This window comes from Ochlerotatus camptorhynchus, unplaced genomic scaffold, assembly GCF_037179485.1.
Source record: "Ochlerotatus camptorhynchus isolate MF236.1 unplaced genomic scaffold, CSIRO-AGI_Acam_v1.1 ptg000295l, whole genome shotgun sequence".
In the NCBI taxonomy this organism is placed as follows: Eukaryota; Metazoa; Arthropoda; class Insecta; order Diptera; family Culicidae; genus Ochlerotatus; species Ochlerotatus camptorhynchus.
The window spans coordinates 199,519-219,134 of NW_027040784.1; positions in this window are offsets into that span (position 1 = coordinate 199,519).

Sequence of the window (19,616 nt, forward strand, 5' to 3'; positions counted from 1 at the left end):
TCTGAGGGCCACGGATTAATTATGGCATAGGAAATTGAGGAAAAATTTAAACCCCCACTTCCAATCAGTTTTTCCATTAGCTAATGCATTGCTTGTCACCACTCCCTCCCCTCATAGAGTATGACATAATAAATAGATCAACCGAATTTTAGTCATATTGATTAATTTTACCAAAACAATTAAGGATTGTTCCCGAAAAACAAGTGCACTCACATAAACAGCTGTAACATTTGTTTATATACCGGCAAGCTTGCAAATGCTCACTACAGCTAAAATGCTACTTTTGAAAATATGGAACTATGAGATTTTTTTTATGTAAGATGCAAGAAGAAGAGGTTATGTTTGTGTATGACACATACAATCAGTCAATTTTGGGGGAAATTTTCATTTTTTTTTTCAAATGGTCAGGCCCTAGATTTGTGCATTCATCCTCGTGTCTTTTGGTGCGATAACCACTCTCTAATTGTTTCAGATCTTTTTGATGTTACACGGGCTGGCGCTTTTGGTTTAATATTCATATAGGACATTTGGTCGACATTTTCATATACAAAATGCTCATATACATTCAAACGCGAATCTACAGTATGCAAAAAAAGTTTATCCACCCCCTACCAATTTACATTTTTTTTTTGTTTTTCTGGTGAAAATCAGTTTAATTTTATGAGTGTTCCTCCATGATTTATCAATTTATGTTTATTTATCACATTGCCATTGAAAATACGGCTTTTATAACTTTTCTTGAGATTTCATGTGATAAATTATGAAAAATGGTGAAAAATTACGCAAAAAAAGTTTATCCACCCCCAAACGGATACTATGATTTAAGTGTGTTTTACAGAGTTTTAGTGTGTATTCTGCAACTTTATCGAATGTAAACATTGTGCCTATCTGTCATTTAGTGCTCTTGAAGCTTTCGTGCTCAAAATTTCAGTTTTGTGTTCAAAATTGGAAGTTATTTGTTTCAAAATGCCCAAAAAAGACCAAATTTCGATCAGTATCCGAAATGTGATTATTGAACATCACAAAACTGACAAAAGCTACCGTGATATTGCTGATATTGTCCAGCTTCACAAAGATACGGTCGCTAGAATTGTGCAGATGTACAAAAAGCGTGGTTCTATCTCGCCAGCTAAGCGATCGGGGCGTCCTTCAAAGACAACTGACCGAATTGACAGAGCTATCGTGAAGAAGGCGGAGCTGGACCGGGGACTATCTATTCTGAAAATTGCAAAACAGATTGAAAGCGAGTTTTTTATTCAACTGACATCACAATCCGTACGAAATCGTCTTCATAAGAAAAGTCTTAAGGGCAGAGTAGCTCTTAAGAAGCCATGGTTGTCCGCAAAAAAATTAAAAAAAAGATTGAAGTGGGCCCAGGACCACATTTCATGGACCAAAATTTTATGGTATCTGATGGTATGGTCTGATGGTATCAATGGTGAACCAAATAGCATTACTTTCGTCTCGTCTAACCAGATAACCTTATTCCAGTCATCACTGGTCCAGGAAATGTGGTCCTGGGCCCACTTCAATCTTTTTTTTAATTTTTTTGCGGACAACCATGGCTTCTTAAGAGCTACTCTGCCCTTAAGACTTTTCTTATGAAGACGATTTCGTACGGATTGTGATGTCAGTTGAATGAAAAACTCGCTTTCAATCTGTTTTGCAATTTTCAGAATAGATAGTCCCCGGTCCAGCTCCGCCTTCTTCACGATAGCTCTGTCAATTCGGTCAGTTGACTTTGAAGGACGCCCCGATCGCTTAGCTGACGAGATAGAACCACGCTTTTTGTACATCTGCACAATTCTAGCGACCGTATCTTTGTGAAGCTGGACAATATCAGCAATATCACGGTAGCTTTTGTCAGTTTTGTGATGTTCAATAATCAAATTTCGGATACTGTAAGGGGGGGCTCCCATACAAATGAAACAGAAATTTCTGCATAACTCGAGAACTAATCAAGCAAATGGAACCAAATTAGGCATGTGGGGGCGAGTGTGGGGGTATAAGGAGATAATCATAGGGGGTAGCCCCTTAGATAATAGGGGGGGGGGGCTACGTACAAAATAGCATCCTTTTTTTTAAAATCGGCGCATAAACTCAAGCTAATATTGAATCCCGAGCAAGACCGGGCACACTCAGCTAGTATTTCAATAAAAATAACTGGATTTATGATGCAATTTTCAGCAAAGTTGTTGCTCATTAATTGAAAATCTGAATCAAATCGAGAATAATCATGTAGGTATTTTATCCAAATTCCTCATACAAAATTCAAATTAAAAGTGACAGCTCGTGTTACATCCGAATGAGCTGAAATTTTCAGAAAGTGGTTTTCTCACCTAATGGCACAAGTCTAGGGGTTGGCCCGTGGAAAATTAGAACTTTTATTTTTGTGGACCAGTCTACTGCCGTACTCTAACGGAACTATCAATCTTTCCTTTTCAGAACTTTCTCTAGCTAATAAATTATCGCACTTAAACTTCATGTTGATATTAGTATAGTATTTTCTCCCGATTCTGTAATCGTAAACTTCACGTATGAAGTAACAAACATAGTAACAAGTAACAAAGTAACCGCGAAGCTCAAGAAAGGCCCTTGACAACATGTACATTAGACTGGCCCAAAATTATATGAGAGAATTTCGTTTATCAATTTTTTAATTGGCAGATTTGTTTCTTTAGTTGAGAAAATCACTATCTAAAAGTTTCAGCTCATTTGGAGGAAACAACAGCTAGTCCTTTTAGTTGATTGTTAATATGGGGATTTTGTTTGAAATGGAGAAATAATGTTTCTTCACCCTTTCGTGCATGTAACTTGTTTAGTATACTTGATAAAGCTCAGAATTTTAGCACTTGCAGCCCAAATTATTAAGAACAGCTTTGATGCAGACTATTGCATTACCATTTAAATTAGTTTGTCTGAATATTTTAGGAAAATAGAGGTAGTTTGCATCGTATTATCTAGATTGCCCCAAAATAATAAAAGTCCATATTTGTGTATTAAGGTGAGAAAACTCCGCTAAATGTTTCAGCTGTTTTTGATGCAGGGTCGGCGCTATTGGTTTAATGTTTAAATAGAGTTTTTGGTTGAAGTGTAAGCTCATAAAAAATCAAAAGCGAATATCTCAATAAAACTAATTGTATCCATGATGCAGTCTTGAGCAAAGTTGTTGCTCATTGTTTGAACAAGTTTTGAAAATATGAGTTGAATCTTATATATAAAGCAATTTTTAAGATCGAAGGAGTTTAGGGGTGTAATTTATTCATTAATTTTTGACCAAAATCCCCATATAAAATTTAAACTAAAAGCGCTAGCTCACCTTACAACCAATTGAGCTGAAAGTTTCACAGAATGGTTTTGTCACCTAATGGAAGTGGGTGGCACGTCGAAAATTTAAACTTTTTTTGGGCCTGTCTATAACATAAGACTAATGCAAAATTTTCGGTGCATAGTGCTAAAACGGTTCGCAATCGGTTCATGGCCGTCCTCCCAAAGTTTGAATTCATTTAGTTAAAAACTGTCAGTGCACAAATAATTTGAAGTTTATATAGGAATTAAGGTAAGATTGGGTAATACGCGCCACGGGGTATTATGGCCAACAGTGTTGGTTTACGTATTTTTCAACACCAATTCAAACGTTTTTCTCCCTTAGTTACTAGATGAACTGCTAAACTATCATTTGTTAATTGATTTTTGGAAAATACAAATAAAAAAGCCATTGGTTATATTACCCGTATATATCTGTGAATGTGCACAAGGTTACCAGGACGCAGATCACATTATTTGGTCTTATGCTGAGCATCGTGGAGTCAGATCTGGACGCGATCAGTTTATGAAACTCACATCATGCTGAACATTGCATTAGGTCCTAAGTAACATTGACAGATTCTCTTCCTCGACTTTCTCTTTGTATCCCCACGGCCATACAAAGACATTCCAAGGTATTTTCAGCACACAATTCGATAAAAGAAGCTTTTGTCTAGCATCTAATACGACAAACACAACAATAAACGAACATGTGCTCAAGTTATTAACGAAAGAGAAAGTCGACGAAGAGAATCGATCAATGTTACTTAGGACCTAATGCAATGTTCAGCTTGATATATTTTTCTGAATAATATTAACTTTAGATTATAGTTTAATTAACTTTGTGTTTCGTTTGTATTTTTTGTGATTGGTTTGTTTTAATGGTTGTTTTTGTAATAATTGTGTAATTAATTTCACGATTTCAAGCTGAGTACTGATAAGTTCATGTTTTAGGAATAGTGAAATATTTGTATCGTAAATCATATTTCAAATCTCCTTCTCCCTCTCCCCATCCATAAACATAATAAAAAATTACATTCAGCGCATTCATCAGGAGTGGAGGCACCATCAATGAACACATCATCAGCAAGCAAAGCACACCCGCATAAAATGGTCAAACCAGCTCCTTCCATAGAGTACACCGAAAATAGTTTTCATGTAGCTTCCATTGGAAACGCAAATGATTTTCATCCATAAACAAAATTAATGGAATTCATCTTTTTTTTTTTTTTTTTTTTTTTCTTTATTTTAGAGATTTTTAGCCTGAGGCTAGTTCATCTCTTAACATGGAATTCATCTGAATTTCACATAACATTTATGCGATCACGTTAATTTTATATGATTTTTCATATGAATTTCATCGGCCTCATAATATTCATGTGATTTTGTGGTGGGATTTTTAGCTATGTGATCACATGAAAGCTATGTGAAATTATCATGGTTTTCATCCATTAGATATGTGATACATTTTTTAAGTGTAGGATTTGGAGGATATTGGCAAACACAAAATAACAGTGAAACGAACCATAGCAACATATAGGTACTCAGCGGTCATTTTCCGTTCTGGCAAAGCCTCCTCGAGTTCTTTCTGATGAACTGCACGGGCATTCATTCAACTTGAAGGCAAGTTCAGATCTGTTCACGCTATTTCAAAATAAGCCAAATTTGGGTAGAATCCACCCAGATCGGTCAAAACTGGAACTACGCAAAAATAAGTAAACTATTTTGCGAGTGACAAGTTGACAAATGGAGAACATCGACATGAATCCGATCGACTTTGTAAACTTGTGACTTCCAACATAGTTTAACCATTTTTGGATAGGTTCAGTTTTGACCGATCTGGGTTAATTCTACCCAAATTTGGGTAGTTTTGAAATAGCGTGCAGATCTCGAATTGACCGTGGTTAGGGGCTGTTCATAAACTAAGTAGACTGATTTTTAGAGGTTTCAGACCCCCCTCCCCCGCGTAGACAATAATTCATGCAATTTTTTAGAAATTTATATGGACCGTAGACATTTGTCAACACCCCCCCCCCCCCATTAAAGTGTCTACGTAGTTTATGAACAGCCCCTTAAATGCATCACTGTCTGTTGGGTGTACAAACCTTGAAGCCTCCCTCTTTCTAAACAATCCACATGGTTATGGAATCTTCCAAAACTACAGACAAAAATTTCCCGAATACCTACTACCGAAAGCAATCGAATTGAATGGTTATAAAATTGAAATGAGGAATATGCACACTTAGATTTTTTTTTGCCGAGCGGCGTTTTATTTTGCTGGATCTCAAATAAAAACTTGCTAAGATTCAGCTAACAAACGGGAATTTTGCCGAGATCTCAGCTAACAAACACAAATTTTGTTGAATCTCGGCAAATTTTTCACTGACATCCAGCAAAATAAAATGCCGAGATGCTTGGGGGTGCCCATATCATCAAAAAAACTTAGTGTGTGTGAGATTGAATTTTAAAATTGGAATACAGATTACTTAAATCTTAAACATTAATGGTTTTAATTTTTTTTAAAGGTTCTTAGGTTTGTAAAGATATTAAATTTTGGAACTTTCAATATTCTAAAGAAAATTTTGATTTTGATTAGAATTCCAGTCAAATTTTAAGAAGAAGTTTATGGTTTTCTGATGAGTATTTAAAAGGAATTCTTGAGCAAATATATATCCAGTTCTGATATATATTCTGACTCTGAGTAAGAATTTAAGACCATTTTGAAGTGAATGCTATCTGAACTCTAAGGGACTTGCAGATTTCAATATATTTTTTATACAGAATAACGAAGAGAAATCTAAGCGACTTCTTATCAGCATTATAGAGTGTTTGGATATAATTGTAGCATCAATCAATACGAAGAATTGGAGGAGAATTATGAGGGTCCAAACATTTGCTCCCCTCTGTGCAGAAAGCGGAATATGCATTTGAAAATATATAGCGCCCTCTGCAAAGTTGGTTTTGATAATATTTTCTTTTTTGTTCATTAATTTATTTGATAAGGCTCAACCGAATTAACTTTACAGAGCCGAGGATTCTTGGTAACTATACAATACATCTTAAAAATATAGTCAAAACGTACAACACAATAAACACTTTATCTTCCGCTACCCAAAAAGTCTCCTCCTGGAGCCGCTTCCAGTAGTTTCATTGTATGGCAAATTGTTGTACGCCAACGAGGGTCAGAGCGCGTCCATTGCAGCAATGGACGCAAAACGTGGTCAGCACTCACACACTCATCACGAAACGGTTGCTTTCCAAAGTCGACGACGCATCGACCGAAAGAACTGCTGATGAAGAACAATGAGGAGGACCACACAATGGTTGCTGCCGAGAAAACAGACGATCGCGTAGCACACATCGAGAGTGGTCTGCTTTTGTCGACAGCCGAGTGAACACTGATAATATTTTCTGACTTTTTTTTTTTTTTTGACTTTGAATGATCTATATTTCTTGTATTTGTTTGGTTTACATGTATGCATTTTCAAGTGACACAGATGCGTCTTTTCAACTTTAGTTATTTTGAAATTTTTAATTATTATTTACTGTTCCTAGTCCTATCAGGCCTGTTAAAGTATGACCACCTTAGTGGGATTGGTTTGTTTTGAATTGGAAAAAGGAGACTACTTAAAACTACTATTTACAGCTACAACTAATCTACAACTACTATATACACCTAACCTACTATATACAAATTGCTTATCAAAGCATGTTCTGATGTATTGCATTTCTGTACAAATTTGTTCCTAGTTTCGTTAATTTGAAAATCTACTTTCGGGATGTTAGCCTCTTGATGCAGGTCGGAAATGCGGGTATCGAAAGGACGATCTAGGATCATCCTCAATACCCTGTTCTGCGCTACCTGTATTTTGTTCCTGTGAGTTTGTGCACATGATTCCCACACCGGAGCTGCGTAGAAGATCGCAGGCGCAATGATTTGTTTGTAGACAGCCAGTTTGTTCACCCTAGAGAGACGAGATCTGCGGCAAATAAGTGGATACAAGCACCTAACTAGATTGGAACACTTAACTACTGCCCTATCTATGTGCGAGCGGAAAAGGAGCTTTTCGTCAAATAACATACCAAGATATGTTACTTCGGTGGACCACTCAACCCTTGTGCCATCCATTATTACAGTACAAGAGGGAGCCGGTTTTAGTTTGGGAGATTGTCGATGGAGGAACATTATTGATTGGGTTTTGGAGGCATTGATTTTGATTTTCCACGTGTTGGCATAATCAGCAAAGGCGTCAAGGCATCGTTGAAGTTTGTTTGTTATTTCACGAGGCCTCCTTCCCTTGACGGTTATAGCGGTATCATCTGCGAACAGGAAGAACACGCAACCGTTGCCCAAGGGAGGAATGTCGGAAGTGTAGATGCTGTATAGCAAAGGGCCCAACAGGCTGCCTTGCGGAACACCTGCTGGGATGAAAAAGGTGTTTGAATTGCAACCATTCAACGATACCTTAAACGACCTTTGCTGGAGGTAGTTACGGGTGATTTTTACAAGATGTGGTGGAAAGTTGAAGTTACAAAGCTTGTACACAAGTCCGTCATGCCAAACATTGTCAAACGCCTTTTCAACGTCTAGCAAGGCCATGGCTGTGGACTTGGATACAGCTTTGTTACTTCGAATGTTATTCATCACCCGAACTAGCTGGTGATTTGTGGAATGCCCTTTCCTAAACCCAAACTGTTCAGGTAGGAGAATGTTGTTCTCCTCGACAAACTTGAGCAAACGATTGAGAATTAGTTTCTCGAACAATTTGCTCAGCGCTGAAAGGAGGCTGATTGGTCTATAGCTGGAAGGTAGTGATGGATCTTTACCGGGTTTGCGGATTGGTATGATTTTTGCTATCTTCCAGATACTTGGAAAGTAGTGCAGTTCCAAGCATCTGTTGAAGATAGCAGTCAAAAGCGAGTACACTTTCGTGCTCAGCTTCTTCAATACCAAGTTGAATATACCGTCAAACCCGGGAGCCTTCATGTTCTTGGTGTTTTTCAGCGCTGAGCAAATCTGCTCCACTGTAATATTTTCTGCCGGAGGGACGACACAAGCGGAGGCATCCAAGTTTTGTACGCATTGCGTCACCTGATTTTCGAGCGGACTTTGGATAGTTGAGCCAAGCAAATGCGATGCAGCAATATGATTGCCAATCGCATTTGCTTTCTCTTGTGGGGTAATGAGCCGATTGTCATCATTTCCGACTCTGAGAGGAGGAATGGGTTTGGGATGAGTTTTCAGCACCTTGGCTACCTTCCAGAATGGACGGGAGCGGTCATCCAGATTCTGGACAACACGCCCGAAACTTTCATTTCGGAGTGAGTCCATTCTGGAAGCAATCTGCCTGTTCAGATCGGTCATTTCATGTTTTTTGCTCAGATTTCCAGTCCTCTGAAACTGGCGTCTACGCACATTTCTCAAGCGAATCAGTAACTGGGTGTGGGAATCAATAGCAACAAACTTACCCCTCACAGGAACTTGTCGAACGCATGTCTCGTCAGCCACGGATATGGCCTGGTGGAGTCCTTCCAGAGCCCGGTCGATGTCCTATACGGTGTCAAGCGGCGGATTTTCGTTGATGTTCAGGTCTACCACACGTCCAAACTGGACCTAGTTTACGTGGTGGTAGTCTTTTCGTAGGATTGGAGCAGGAGCTATGTTGATGCCGACGTCAGCCACCACCGGTTGGTGATCGGAGCTTAAGTCGTTGATTGCCACCGGCTTGGATAGCCCGAAGTTCGTCAGGAAGAAGTCCAGCGTGGAAGGGTTTCCCGCCGGAGAGATGAATGTCGGTTCATCCGGAAATTGCACTGTATACAGTCCATGCTGCGAGTGGTCGAAGAGCAGACGTCCATTCTGATTCCGCTGATAGTTCCGCCATGCTTCGTGGCGGGCATTTAGATCGCCCCCAATGACGAATCGTGAGCTCGTGCGAGTGATAGCGGTGAGGTCGTTCTTGAATTTCATCCTTAGTCCGTTGCTGGCAGCACACTGACGAGGGCAGTATACGGCGATGAACCGGACGTTTCCGGTTGATGATTCCACCTCCACACTAAGGGCCTCGATGATAGAAGTGCGGATATGCGGCAGCGTGTAGAACTTTATTCCTTTCTTGATGATGATCGCAACACCACCCCCCCTGGAGTCGATACGATCAAGCCGGATAATGTGGTGATCAGGTAGCCAAAAACTGTCACCGGATTTAAGGTGGGTCTCTGTTAGGAGGCCCACGTCGATACTTTGCTTGCGGAGAAAGTCAGCAAGCTCGAGTCTTTTTGCTCTTACAGAGCATGCGTTCCATGTGACGACAGTTATCGGTTTAGACACCATACTGAATAATAAACTTACCGAGCACTTGGATCTGTTCGGGCTTGCTGCGACACTGACGAAGAGCACCGGTCATGTCGACGAAAATCTTCATCAGCTCATCCGCAGAGAAGAGATCAGGATTGGCGTTTTGTGCTGGTGGTTGTCTCCAGAATCCAGGGGGGGATGGAGAGCTTTGTCCAGCTGAGGCACCAGACGTTTCTTGACGGGGGCCGGATTGCACCCGTGGATTTGCTTGACCGTGTTGCGTATCACGAAGAGGCGGGAAGTCCTCCACCCTGAAAGCCGGAATGTTTTCCTTCTTCCGTCCTGGTTGACTTCTTGTGGACGCCTGCTTTCGGATCCGCTTGAAATCTTCGCGTTTGGGGCACTGTTCGTCGGACCCTTGATGAGCTCCACCACAGTTGGCGCATTTGCACGTGTCCGACTCGTCGACAACGCACTCGGAGGAGACATGATTTTGGGCGCATTTGCCACAGCGCGGCTTGATGTAGCAGTTTCGGGTGCCGTGCCCGAAATTCAGGCAACGCTGACACTGGGTGACGTCGTGACGGCCGCCACGGTATGGCTCCCATCGGACAATGATGGAATTGATGGAGCGGATAGCCTTCAACGCATTAAGCGTCACCGTTCCCTTCTGGAAATGCACCAGGAAAAGGCAATCTGGATATTTATTGACGTTCCCATCCCTCCTTGTCATCCGGAAGACGGCAGTTGGGGCCAGCTTGTAGCGGTTCTTGATTTCCGCTTCGATCAACTTCGGGTCAAAGTTCGGTAGACCCCTGATGACGACCTTGAATGGTTTCTCACCGGGAATGTCATGGGTGAAGAATTCCACCTTGGAAGTCCTCAGGTGGGCGATGACCAAGTCATACTCCGTTTTCGTTCGGAGCACCACCTTGGTGCCGACTCTGCCCAACTTGAATTCGGCTTTGACGCCCAGCGACGCCAGATCCGCGATGAGCTCGTTAAGATGGGCATTTTTCACTACCAGCGGAGGTAGCTTCACTCTTGCCGTGCACCTTTCAGCAGCATTTTCTATTTCGGCAGCGTCACCGAAATCTTCGTTTGTCGCAGAGGCATCCTCGCGACCAATTGTGCCATCGGACTGGCCCCGATTCTTCTTCCTCTTCGTGCTGCGTTTTTCCGTCACAGCTGGTTGGATATTCCCATCCATGGGGAGAACAGCAAACCTGTTGGATGTAGGTACACCCGAACTTCCTTCACCGGGGTTCTTGTCTTTCACCGGGCTTCGCGAGCGATGCTTCCCCATATCGGGGCACGCACACACACAAAAAACACCGCGAAAGAGAGAGAGCGCGAACACTTCACCACGAACTTTTTCGAACAACTCGTCAGAGCGAGCAAGAGCCGAACTATACTGCTTGACGATCAAGCAGAGAATGATAATATTTTCTGAATATAACAATTCTTTATATCGCTTTTGGCAAGGGGCTGTTCATAAACTACGTAGACAGCTTAGGGGGGGGAGGGTTGGCAATCATCCACGGCCACTACAATTTTTTTGTATGTACAATTGTCTACGCAGGGGGAGGGGGTTAAGAATTAAAAAAAAACTGTCTACGTAGTTAATGAACAGCCCCCAAGGTGTAAAATGATGAAGAGCTGTATGGAAACTATCTTAATTCAATGAAAAATTTCCTGGAACATAAATCGAGATATTAAGATTTTGGAGATATGTGCTTCATGCAGAACTAAACTGCATGAATATTCTTAATAGGAACTAACGTAAAATGCTCTTAACTTTTATACCTTGCCCCAACTACCGTTGTGTTTCAAGTTGTTTTTGATGACGCGTTTCAAATGAAAGGAGGTTTTGAAACTACTAATGGAACAATAACTCCGATCTAAAATGGGACAATCTACGTCCCCAGTATCAATTTTCTGGTCATTCCTCCGAATTTATTGTGTTAAGACGTCTATGAGCCAGTGCCGGTGGTGTAGTGATAAGCGTGACTGCTTTCTCACCCCAATGGGTCTGGGTTCAATCATAGCTGAGGTCGGTGGGATTTTTCTGAGCCATAAAAATCTCTGGTCACGTCTTCCTTCGGAAGGGAAGTAAAGCCGTTGGTCCCGCCCCATGTGTGTTTGAATGGGTGCGATATCCTACGCAGGTGTGGAAGTTGCCTTCCTGCACATTCCTGCATATGAACTAAATATATAAAGGACAATTGAACCTTTAAGCTTATTTGGAAGAAGCCTTAAATTGGTAGTATGTTTTCTAGCTGAATGTTGGAGGTTCTTTGAGAATCCTGACATTGATGAAAATTATAATAGCATCAGATTGCGGGGTAAAATCGACTTAAGGTTGCAAATACTCATTTAAACAAAAACAGTGTTTTTGTGAATTATTAAAGCATATTTTGTATCGGTAAGATACAAGAAGAGATTGCAAAGAATGTATTTCACACATTAAACCTGTTTATTTCACTTCACTCATGCACTAACTCACTGCTCAAATTGCTGATTGTGACTGATAGGAAGCAAAATTTACAGGATTCATGTGTCAAACACCTACTTTGTAACTTACAAGTCAAACATGTGATCATACCATCTTTTGGTTTTATTATTCCGAAAAACATTTTTTTAGCTGAAATGAGTAATTGCAAGCTCCTCAGATTGCTTTGTTGATTATTCATGAGTTCTTGATCACTTGAAATACCGTAAGAGGGGTGACATTTGGCCAACATTGAAAAATGTTTATTGATGCAAATATCTTGAATATACAGAAAATGATGACTAGACTATGTTCCTTGAACCCCTGGAGTACAGTGTAGATAACATTAACCAGTTGTTTTATTTAAATGGTGCTGTAAAGTAAAGTGTCATAAATCGTAGCAAAACACGTTTTTAGAATATCCAAAGGCAAACAAAAGTTTGAACACACTTTTATGTCGATAGACGAGGGTTACATGCAATCTTTAGCCATATATGCGAAGTACATTGTGATCATAACTAAGTGTTCTCCTAAAAGCTACGATACATTTACATATTTTAAAATATTACATTTTTAATTTAATTTTAGTAAAATAAGATATTAATTTCAATCAACCATTCCCATGACAGCCATAAATATATCATTGATGAATATATTCACATGCTTAAAATTGTTTTCCTTGTTAAAATGCAAATGTTGTAAGGTAGGGCTCGAACAATTTTAATTTTTTGGCCCAATGTTACCCTCACTTACGGTACTTGTGAATATTTAAGGTGGACAAAATGGTGAACAAAGAGCCTAAGCTTTTTCTCATTCATATCGCTATGAAGCAACTGTAGAGGGAATTTATATCTGTAACTGTAACCGATTCATTCTAATCTGGTTAAGATGTCATACTTAATTATCTTAAAGATAAATCGTCCAGCTCAAACCTTCGTAGGGGCAAGAGGTGAGTCCACCATCATCATCAACCAAACTTATCTTTTCCAAGAGGTTTGACAGGCTTGGCAGATTAATTAGCTTCTTATTCTTACCTACTATTCTCCCGCATAACGTTCGCCTATGGGAGAGTGGTTGGCAAAAAACAAATGCAGCTTTGATCTGATTTTCAAATATTCCTCGACTTACATATTACCATGGGGTAGGGAAAATTCTCCCCTTCCCGATACCACAGAACCTCGTTGATTTAAATAGCTAAAATTGCAATAAAACGGTGCTCATTTAGAATGTGTATCACTGGTACTCTTACGTAGATCCCTTTATATCGTTTTTCTAGATTTGTGTGTTGCCATTAATGATTCAATTAATGTACAATTTTAGCGGTATCACCACTAACTTGAATTTAGTGAATTATCGACTAGCGTTTAGCCAGGTATACGGTTTGTGCGTTAGCTATTATCGTCGCTATGTTGTTGAACTATCGTTCATTCGCCCATGCTACGCACGTGTTGCTACACCGCAGAAATGATACAGACATAAGCATATATCACGTTGTCTTTTTGCTGTTTATTATACAAAAAAAAAGTTGATACATCCCGTTCCGATATGTGTCGTTGATCAATTGCCTGACGAAGCCACATATTTAACATTGAATTTTATTTAAATTTTAATAGATCAGTATTTTGAAAACATTATTAGCTATGATTTTGCGAGGCCCCAAAATTTTTTAATGTATTGAAAATTTGTCAAATGTTTGAAACCCCGAAATCTTTTGCTTCTTCCATGATTTTTAAATGCATGCATAAAAATATAAAGCTGAAAAAACTTATGGTGACTTGAGCCATAGGAATTAGGATGATATTAATTGGGTAAAGTGCATAGATTTACTTCGGTCTTCTATAGTCTATTGAAGAGGCAAAAATTTACATCACCTTCAGAAATCAACATCTTAACTGCGTTCGGAGGGTGGGTTCTCGTGGGCTCTTACGTTTTCTTCGCGGAAATGTTCCGCAGTTTCAAGGTATTCTTGTCGACAGTCACTTTCGATTATGACTGAGTGGATAAATCCGTCGTTAGCAATTTAGTAGATGAGATAAATAATGGCTTCCTATGACTGCTATTTAATAAACTGAACTCTCGATACAAAGGGTTGGTAGATAACTGCTACTAAAACCGATGCTCAACATTTAGTTGCTGACAAGACGTTAAGGGGGGGGGGGGACCTACTGGATATTTCATTTAACTTTTATTGGCATCATATAACGTGAAGTGTTTTGTACGAGGAATGCTGAGCATTGGTTTTAACATCAAAGAAGTGATGATAATATAAGCTGTGAAGAAAATCATAGAAGAAGAATAAACGACTATCGAGTGGCACATCTTATTTACGTCTTCGAGCATACAACCAGCAAGGTTTTTGCAATATCTTCGGTAATTTTAAACGGATTTCTGATGTTTTTATCTTGTTTGAAAGGATAGTTCGTCTTTCTTGTGGTACAATTTTCAAGTGACATTGCAAGTTTTATCGAGGTTCTAAAGCATGCTATAAGCTTGAATAATGGTCTACAGAACGCTCGTAAAACCAAAATTGTTACTTCGGTTGGACATGTCACATGGTGGATGATATGAATGTTAGTTAAATTTTTGGGTTTTCAATTTCTGTTGAGTCGGTAGAAAAGCCGTTTTAGCAGATTTAAACTGATTGATTCCTTTATTTTTCCCTGAAAGCTTATAAAAATATCTAGTACTATAGAAAGCTACATAGTCGATTTTTTTTATTTCACTGCTGAAAGAGTACTTACCTCTGGAAAAATTTGATAAATTGTATCTTAATTTTAATCTGCAATTTTAGAAACAGATAGCTTCACAAACATATTAATGAAAAATTGAGGAGTTAACCATTCCAACGATATAAAAATATTATAAAACTAATTAGAAATCGAAGAGTTAAAGAACCCAATCCTATGAAAAAAAATCTGCTTCACATCGAGAAGGGTGTATTATACAATGTATTATATGCCTGGCCATAGATGTCCTTTAGCTGATATATGTAGCTGATAAAAGAGAAAATACACTCTTGCTACAAAATGACCGAATAATGTTCACGTCAATTCTACGCGAAGGGTTAACTACCCCATTTCCGGCCTATTAAGCACAACCCACTCTTAGTCTTTCTTAATATAGCGCAGTTTAGCACCAAACGGAATTTTATTATTACTGATGGCTTCCAAATGTATTTACCTTTCCGTACGTACCGTAAGATTTGAAAAAGAGAAACCGATCGTTGAGATATTGTCAAAAGTCTAACACTGCTTCTTGACGCCAAACTCGGCTTAGGGATTCTAAACTCGGCCAAACGCATTGAAACGCCATTGAAACGCCAATGAATTCACTTCGGCCTATCGGATGAAGATAAAAATTGATTCGGTCGGAGCGCTTCTTTTCTTTTTGGGAACAATGGGTACAAACCTTCATATCACGCGTTCTCATTGACTTCGTTCGGTAGCTTATTAACTAAAGTATCGTACCAAACGCTTAATTGACTTGGTTTGCGTTATACATAATTGTAATTTATATAAAATTAAATATAATTGTAATTTATCATTTGCGTTATACATAATTGATGTCTTAAATCCAGAGTTAAAGGAACTGAACCGATTACTCGCGGTCGTCTCGAGGTTAGTAGAGATTTACAGTTTTGGGGGACGACTCTATCTACGATGCAGAAAAGATTGTGTTTTGCTGTGGCTAGCTGCACGCACGCTGAGTAGATAGAAGGAAGATTTATGTCTATTTTGAAGATTTCCTGCAAAAAGATGATGAGCGATGCAAGTAGATGCGACAAATGAAAGATGATTTTTCGAAGATTGATTCGCTAGTGTTAGATTTTTTGAGCATCTTGAATTGAGATTTAGATGTGTCGCCCCCCTCGCTTCTACCGACGACACGGCTTCCTCTATCTTGGTCTTGAACGTTGTCCAATCGATATTACGGGTGAGTTCGTACGCGACATTAACGGATTTCGACGGATTGAACCCACTAGCAATTGAAATTTTGATCGGCAAGTGATCACTACCGTGGGGATCTTGGATCACATTTCACGTGCAATCCAACGATAATGAGTTAGAGCAAAGTGTGAGGTCTAATTTACTTCCTTTTGAGGATGGCCAGCTAAACGTGTTACTTCTCCATTGTTAAGAATTGTCATATTGAAGTTGTCACATAGGTCATATATCATAGTAGAACGGTTGTCATCATACAGTTCCCCTCCAGCATGTACCGTGGGAATTAAAATCTCCCATAATCAACCGTAGAGCAGGAATACCGAACAGATATCTGAAAGTTGTTTTCGATTAACAATGGCTCTAGGAGGAATATAAACAGAAGCAATACAAAGGCTCTTACCTTTAATAATAGCCTGACATTCGACAGCTTCAATACCTGGAAATTGTGGAAGATTCACTCTATAGAAGGAATGGCACTTTTTGATCCCCAGAAGGACACCTCCTCCACGCGAATCCTCACGATCCAGTCGAATAACGTTAAAATCATAAAAAGGAAGATCTATATCTGAAGAGAGCCAAGTTTCACAAAGAGCAAATGCATCACAATCATTATTGTGAACTAAAAACTTAAAAGAGTCTAATTTAGGAATAAGGCTTCGGCAATTTCACTGTAGAACAGTGATCAAATCCCCGACCTCGTTTGGAAAATTATCCATCGAAGGAAATGATTGCTGCAAGGAGGGGCCACTTCAATGTCAATTGCTTCAAGGTGGTCTTCACAGAAGGAAGCATTGCCAGAACAATGCTTTTGAGAGGATCAGAAATATTGAGGTACTTGAGGATATCGTCCACAGTGTTATCAAATGAGAACAACTCAGATGAAGAAGGGGCTTCTGTTCTTAAAAATTGGACATCAGGGGTTTTGGACGTCCCCGGGAGAGGTGGAAAATCCTGGGTATAGTTAGTTCTGCGGAATCCAGGAGAAGTAGAAGTCTCTTTTTTTTCACCATTCCTTGATTTGGGCAAGCTGATTTGGGGTTCTTCATTGTCAACTTTCCGCGAACGGATGCGTTTTCGTTTCCGTGCAGAAAAACGGAAAGAAGTTCCCTCCTCAGCCAAGTCAGAGTCAGTCTCGTCATCTGACAAAAGAGAGAATGGATTTTTGTCGTTGGTCGATGGCGTGGCCGTCTTAAGCATTTCTGCAAAAGACTGCCTGGAACGTTCCTTGAGTGAGCGTTGTAATTTCTCTCCACGTTGTTTGTACACCGGGCACGACGAGAGACCATGAGGAGTTCCCTTACAGTACACGCATTTTGGTGCAGTGACTGCGCAGGCGCCATCCTAGTGCTTCTCCCGCATTTGGAACAGCGTGTCTTGCTGCCACAGTGAGATGCCGTATGTCCCAACTGCTTACAGTTTTGGCAGTTCATGACCCGGGTAACGAACAAACGCACAGGTAATCGAAGTTTTCCCAGCTCGATGTAGTGAGGAAGGGCTGAACCAGAAAAGGTCACACGAAACGAGTCTGTGGGGGTAAAACTCTTTTTACCCTCGCTGACAGATACTGAGCCCAGTTTTTGGACATCCAGTATCTTCACCGGGGGAACCAAACGGTTCTTGAAACGGCTAACCGCCTGCTTCTCCAAGATCTCGGGGGTCAGACTCGCTTCGGCGATCACACCTTCGATCTCCACATCACGAGCTGGGATGTAAACTCTATACTCGAGCGTAAAGCGCTGGGAGACAGCAATCTCCTTAGCTTGCTTCAGGTTAGAGACGGACACACGAAGTTTATTATGCCTAACCTTCGTAATTTTGAGATTTGAGATTTAAACAACGTTCAAAGGTCAAGGGCCAGTCGAGTCATCTGGATAGGCTCGCGATCGGGGGTTTTCTGAGCCTGACCTTTGCCAGACTGAGACGACGAACCAGGGATGGCATCATCTGTCTTCTGAGAAGACGTACGTTTTCGACCCTTCTTGCCATCGCGTGGCAAAGTAGTGTCATCTTCCGACAAAACGTCCATTTCGTCTTGCGACAAAATGTCCATTTTGCCGTACTAGGGGGAGCGAAAAACGCTCTACCGCTGAAACGATAATCAAAATTACTTGGACACAATACACAAAAAAAACTACAAACACAGAAACACAAACTTAAATTTAACTGATGGGCGAAAGAAAGAAACAAGAACAAAAACTTATCTGATAATCCTATACTACTACCACCAGACATTGAAATTTTCTCTCAGCTGCTAGATACGCTATACGATGTCAATTATACAAGGTCTGGCCCAACCGGCTTATTGGTATTAGTGAAATGTGGAAATGTCTAGTGGTGGTCGTATTTCATCGCAATGTTTATCTTTTTACACGAAACAGCTGTTTTCTGTGACGACACGTCTCGCGTCACTTTTCAAATAGACCAATGTAACATATCCACCATTTTGAGAAAATCGAAGTTGAAGTTCGACAGATTATTATTTTAACTGTTTAAAAACAATACATTTTGCAATACTATTTTTAATGTAGTCAGTGTATAATAACGTTGAAAATTCAGAAGAAACGGTAAAATCACAATTTTACTTTGAATTTCATGCTACAACATAGAAAAAACCACATAGGACGTTTTGACAAGTCGAGTTGTACATCGGACATGTTACATTGGACGATTTTTCTCAATGACAATGAGTGTTACATTGGACGTTTTGTCTGCATGATACTAGATTCCCTTTCACAGATTTCAGAGTATAGTACCTAACTTTAGATTGGCCCCGCCTTTGGAAAATGAGCACCAATCATATTAGGCAGTCCGAATGACCGAAGTAACAATCATATACCCATCATTTCAAACTGTACATCGGACAATTTTTGATCGATGATCATCTTAAATAAATGAAAGTAAATTTGGATGGGTGTTTTTGTAGCACATACAATGATAGATGAGCAATAGCTTGTATCGCTTAACTCGATTTGTTTACATTTGTTACATTGGTCTATTTGAAAAGTGACGCGAGACGTCTGCTAATCACAGTATGGAATGTTGTGCTGCCGTGACATCGGCATTCGCTTGCTCAGCAATGTTTATAACATTTTTGCTTCTAACACTAGCAATCTGCCTGTTGTTCCAGACCTTGTATGATTGACATCGGATACGCTACGCATCAGTCAAGCTGCTTTTCGCAGAGCTGAACATCGACAATATTTTCATCTCTCATGCTTCAACGATTATTCATTATCCTCTCCCATCCAAACCGTGAAAATATTGCTCTTTCAAAATCGCTGAGAACACTTTTTCATTTCCCATTGGACACCGAAAATATTCGCTCGTGTGTTGCTGGAGACCGAGCAATTCGATTACAACAACCGCTTCTTCTATGTGGTGGTTGGTACCGTCCACCCACCGCTGTTTCTCTGCTGTCCATAGAACAACAATGATTAACCGAAATTGGTGCAATTCGATCAAGTTTGTGCCAGAAATTGATGCCCCAATGTTAATCAGCACCGAAAAACTGCTTACATCCTACGAATAACCATTAGTTTGAGAACAACAAGCTCACCTGCACAAGTGTAAACACCCC